The following is a 6,151-nucleotide window of genomic DNA, read 5'->3' on the forward strand; positions in this document are numbered from 1 at the left end:
TTTTTTTGGTGAGGATAAGGGAATGTTGAAGATACTGTTTTTGTTTGTTTGTTTGTTTTCAACAGGGCATTAGGTAGGTTGTCATATTATGCTGTGGATACAATGAAAAAATGTGGGCTGCATGATAACCCTATTTGGAAGATTCATAATTGGTGACTCACTGTGCCCAAAGTGGTATGATGATTATAGGTTTATGTCTTGCTAGTGAGAGGTCTTTGAGCCTATGACTCAGCTCTGGCATGCGATGTTTCTATCAGTGGCTCAGATGAAGATGTAGGTGTCCAGCTTATCACACGTCCAGATGATGCAAAGAGGAACAGGATCATTAATAGGTTGGATGACAGAATTGAGATTCAAAATGATCTTGACAGGCTGGAACTATGATCCTACATGAACAAATGACATTCGGAGGAAGGTGGGTGTGGAGTTCTGCAGGCAGGTTAAAAAGACTAGAGGTGCAAATATGGAGCTGGAGCCTTGGTTTAAGAAGAAATCACTTGAAAAAGACCGAGTTCGTTTGACAGCTAATTCACTGTGAATTAATTATGTGGCACTGCCAGGAGTATGATGACTCCCAGGCTCCCAAGCTACCTTAGTAGATGAAGAAAGCTTGGAATAAGAAAGGTCAATGATCCCACTAATTTCCATATTTTGCTAGGTTCAGTGTTGTGGACCCTTCTTAAGAGTGATGTCCAGGAAAGGGCAACCTCCATGGTAAAGGATCTAAACACCACATCCTGTGAGTAGAGTGACCATAAAATTTATAAAAAATTTCTTTCACATTTGAGAGTGAAAACAAGTGTTATTAAAACTGCAGTGTATAATAATTTTATCTTTGAGGCATCATTAGAAGAACTGGGATTTTTTTTATACCAGAGAAGAAAAGAATTCAAATAACCAAATGGTTGTCATATGAGAAGGGAAATTTCTATGGCCCATTATTTCATTTATTTATTTGTTTAATTTTTCAGATTTTTATTTAAAATTTGTTGTAATGGGGTCTGCACAAAAGGAGAGGGTAAAAGGTGGGGAACATGCAGGGGATACAAGAACACTATGACATGGCCAGGGCCACAGCTTCTGTCTTACAGGAGAGGGATGAAAAGGTAAGGCCACTGAAGTAGACGAGGGAAAGGGGAGACACTTTGGCTGTATTCCCACCACCCCTAGGAAGGATCTCTACTTTCTAAATCCCCCCATTTACGCTGTCTATTTCTTGTCCTGCTTCTGGCCCTAGTGGCTCTTTCTTTTGCTTCCCTTGACTTGTTTTCCCCTGACAGATTCTCAAGTAGGATGATGCTTAGGACCTAACCCCAAACAACCCTACCTTATGAAGGTGCAACTTTTGACTTCCTTGCTTCTGCCCTTCTCAGATCTCACCTTTTCCCCTCTTTGATTCTCCTCGTTCCTCTCCTCCCTCCCCCTGGAAAAAAAAACCCATCAATTCCCCAGGGAGGACCAGCAGACAGTAGTAGGGAAACTGGGAGGAAGACAGAAAGAAGGACCATCAAGGGAGAGGACTTGCAAATCTCTGGAAGGGCAGGGCAGGGGAATACAAAGAGGAGAGGTGGTGAGGGCAGTGGCTGTTCCTGTCCTCTGCTACCCCTGTCCACTGCCCAGGGGGTTCAACACAACCAAGGGGTCAGGTGTGTATGGGGTCAGGTCTGATAGGGGAAAGAGATGAGCAGGAGAAACAAATCATTAAAACTAGTGAATTCCCCTAAGAAAACATTTCTTCCTCCTTTCTTTCAGGAGGCTGCTTGGGTGGTAGAGGAAGCACTAAGGAGTCGGTGGGAAGAGAAAGGGGAAAAGGAGATGGTACCAAGGGACTTTCCTCCATTCTATCCTCTCCCCCTCATCAACTTGGAGCTCACCAGGGCTGGGAGGGAAGTGACTGAGAGCTCATGGGCATCTCCTTGGCCCAGAGAAGGAATGCACAGCTGCAGGAGGGGCTGCCACTGAAGCCACTGCTACTGCTGCTACCGCCATTGGACGGAGCTCACCAGCATCTTTGCTGAGCAGCTCACAGGAATGATGAGGGCCCTGGCTGTGCCCCTTCATGTGGTCTGAAATATAATCCGAGCTGAGCATCTTGCCACATACATGACATGACACCTTCTCGTGTTGTACCATGTGTGTCCACACTCGATCCTTAGTAGCAAAAGCTTATGGCTCATTATTTTTAAAAATTATTATTTAAAAAGGAACACCTACTCACTGAAAATCTTGAAGTGACAGCCAATTCTCTTCTGTCAAATGGGTATGATACTAGTAGCCACTTTGAATTATTAGGAGAGTTAAATGAATGTAAAGTGTTTAGAATAGTGCATAGTGTACAAATTTGTAAGATAAAAATAAAAATAAAACTGTTTAAAAGAAAAAGAAGTTCTCCCTTTCCCCACTCTCTCTCATTTTCTGCATCAGCCATGTGTCTCAGAGGTAACCATATTATTAATTTGTTGTATTTCTAAATATTTTTTATTAAAAATTGAATTAATATGCTTATATGAAGCAAGTGTAGCAAAATCTTGATAATGGCTAACTGAGTGATTAGACTATGGAAGTCCATTGTACTAGTCTATTTTTTAATGTATCTTTGAATTTTTCATTAAAATAGTTATTTGCATAGCTCAAAAAGCAAACTAATACAAGATTATAGCTTTCCCTTATTAGCTTCTCATAGGAAACTGTTTTTAAATTGTTTAGCTCTGTCTTCTGATATTTATTTTCCTATTTCTATTGAAATATGTTTATATAGCTATTTTTATCTTTTCATTTTTTAGATATTATCTATTGACTATCTATTATGGGAGATGAAGATTGGGCTCTCTTATACCACCACCTATATTTACAAATTACAAAATATATTTACTTTATCATTGTTCATTCTCTCAATACACTTATATACACTCAATATACTTACTATTTGGAGTAAAATCAATATTTTGTGTTTAACTATATAAATGTGTATTTTTCTTTATAGCAGAGTCATGTTGTGACTTTCATCACATTTTATTCCTTGTATATTTTTGTCTTTCCTGGAGTCAATAAATACCTCATTTTTTTTTTATTTGCTAAGCTTCTAGTTCCTTATTACTAATTCATATCTAAATTTGCAACAGAGATATGCAACATTTAATTTTTGTCAAGCATATTTTATATTTATTGCTACCATATTTTTATGGGTGGCATCTTTTTTAAACCTACAATTTTTCATTCAGGGCCATCACTAATTCAAATGGCCCTCTGAGTAAATAAAAAAAAAGGCACCTCCCTCGGGACAGATAAGGTTGTTGAAAAAAGCTTTCTGGATGACAAATTACAAAATAGTGCTCTCTTTGGGAAGACCAGTTATTAAGAGTGTCTTCTTTCTCTAGGTTTAATGCAACCCTTCATCAGGAATGTGGCTTGGCAAGCAGAGTGCAAGATGAATTTCAGCTCTCATTTATGGCCCCCAAGCCATACACCTTTGGTTGGAAAACAACCTACACAACTACACATGTTGTACCTGTTTCTTTTCCTATCTGTACTGATTGTTCTATGGATATGTTGTATGACTGTCATTATGAAAATTTCCTTTTCCATAATTTTGGGAATTCCCCTCATCCCTCTCCTATGTTAGATCTTTTGCTTATCGGGTCGGTCCCAAGTATTTCTTTTTCTTGGTTCATTCATTCATTTTTGCTGGAGAACATTCTTCAGTAATTTTTAAATAAAGTATGCATGGGAATTTGAAGAAATTTTGGAAGCATGAAAAAGACTATTTTAGTCTCAGACTTGATTGCTATTTTAGCTGGGTATGGAATTCTAGACTTGAAATAATTTTCCTAAGAATTTCGAAAGTATTGTTCCATTATCTGATAGTTTCCATTGTTACTGTTGAGAAGTTTGCTGACTTTCTTATTTTCAAAGTAATGTATTTAACCCTTCTTTCACCTCTTTCTCTTATTCTGAAAGCTTCTCTTTATCCTTTGGTGTTCTATAATTTGATAATAGTGTGCTTTGGTGCAGGAATTTGTAAATTCATTGTGTTGGGTATTTGGTAGGGCCTTTCAATCTAGAAATTCATATCCTTCATTTTGGAGAAATTTATGGAATTATTTTTTGGTAATTTTCTCACCTCCATTTTCTTAGTCCTCTTTTCCTGAGACTCCTGTCAGTCAGATGTTTATACTTTCTGTATTTAGCATCTAGTTTTCTTAAAATTTTTCTTTCCTAGTTTCATCTCTGTGGCTATTCATTCTACGTTTTCTTTGGATATTAACTTCACCTTGAAAATCTACTGAATATTTTTATTTCTGATATTACATACATGCATATACATATATGCACATGTATACACGTGTACATATACAATATATTCATTTCCAGGGGTTTGAAAAATTATTATTATTATTGTCTGAATGTACTTTAAAAATATACCCTCTTTTAGTTTCATGAGTGTGTTTCTTTTATCTGAGGCTATTAATTATAGACAATTTTTGTTTTGTTTTTAGTTTTCTCTCTTCCCTGAATTGTCTTTGATTCTTTTAAGTTCTTTTTCTTGTGGTAGTTAATTCTGGTCTCTCTCTCTCTCATGTTAGAGGCTTATTTTAAACTATTAATATCCTTTTTTGTCCATTAATACATAACAGTAAGGCAGTAAAAGATTGCTTGTAAACTCTGTGTGCAGGTTTGTGCTCTGTTGATTAGTAGACATCACTGAAGAGTAATAAGGTGGAGATTCAGATTTTTTGTGGGAGATCTCGATTGCCAAAATCCGGAGGTATTTTCTTTAAAGCTGATCAGTTTCTTCAGAATCTCCATCTTAGATAGCTGATGAATTGAAGACAGTTGTCAGCTTTCTGGAAGTCAAGATGGGGGAGATGGTTATCCCAAAATTTAACTAGTTTGTTTTACTATAACAATAATTTAAATTTTTTATTATTGAAAGTTTTAACCATATATAAAAATATAGAGGATAGTATAATGAACCCAGCTCCAAGAATAATCAATTTAATTAGCAATAATTGTGCCTTGGATAAACCTCATTGGTTACAATACCGTCATTGCATAAAGCTTAAGAATTATCAATTTGTAGCCAGTTTTGTTCGATGTAGTTCTCAACCACTCCACTCTCCATATTATTTTATAGCAGATCCCAGACATTATATCACTTAATCTGTAAATATTTCAATTTCAATTTCTAAGATAAAAGGACTTTTAAAAATGACCATAATATCACTAGCACATCTAAAAAACTTCATAATGTGCAATTAGGACAGTGTTTACTTGTCCCTGATTACCTCGTAACTTCTTCTCCTGCTGCTCTTCCTCTTCTTCCTCTTCCTGGTCCTCCTCCTCTATTTAACTACTTGCAAAATTCAAACATATTGCAATTAGTTGATATATCTCTAAAGTATCCTTTAATCTACCCATTCCCCCTGGCTCTTTAAAATTTCTTCAGATTATTTTTCCTACAGTTTCTCACAGTCTGGGGAAAGTATACAAGCAAGATCCTAAATCAGATTGCATCCTTGTGGTTTCTCTGTTCATGGTATTGTCTGTAAAATGATAGTTACATCTAGAGGCTTGATCAGAATCAGGTTTGATTTTTAGAGTTTTTTTGTTTATTTCTGTGTGTGTATATGTTCTATATTTTCATCAAGAGGCACATAATGTTCTGTTTTTCTCTTTTTGTGAAGTTAACAGCCATAGACAATCATTGCCTAGATCTATTATTCCACTGGGGATTGCAAAATGTTGATATTCTAATTCTATCTATTTCTTCTTCATTTATTAGCTGTGAGATTTCTATAAAGAGAAACTTCTCTTCACCCACTGTTTGGTTTTCTTAGACTATAGTTCATATAAGAAAGGCAGAAGAAATGCTTGATTCTTTCTCTTTATTTATCAATTTCCCAAATAATGAGATAGTTTCTTAGCATCCTCCAAAGAAGATCAATAAGATATTTCTTTTAAGTATAATTATGTGTTCACGGATTTAAATACATTTGATGAGTTTCAGTCAGTTGTACTTATTCTCACTGATGCTCAATTTTCTCATTGTTGGTCAGTGGGAGTCTCTAACTGGGACTTAAGTCCTTTTGCAATGACCCTAGTAGTCTTTAATAGATTCCTTGCTTTCTGTTATGACAAGATTTCCAGATCA

General features: G+C 36.1%; 1 pseudogene; it reads right to left on the minus strand.

Annotated features, from left to right (window-relative positions):
* Positions 1-4,930: 4,930 nt before the first annotated feature.
* LOC120609759 (uncharacterized) lies at positions 4,931-5,060 on the minus strand (annotated as a pseudogene).
* Positions 5,061-6,151: the final 1,091 nt, after the last annotated feature.

The sequence above is a fragment of the Pteropus medius genome, unplaced genomic scaffold (assembly GCF_902729225.1).
Source record: "Pteropus medius unplaced genomic scaffold, Ma_sr-lr_union100, whole genome shotgun sequence".
NCBI classification, from domain to species: Eukaryota; Metazoa; Chordata; class Mammalia; order Chiroptera; family Pteropodidae; genus Pteropus; species Pteropus medius.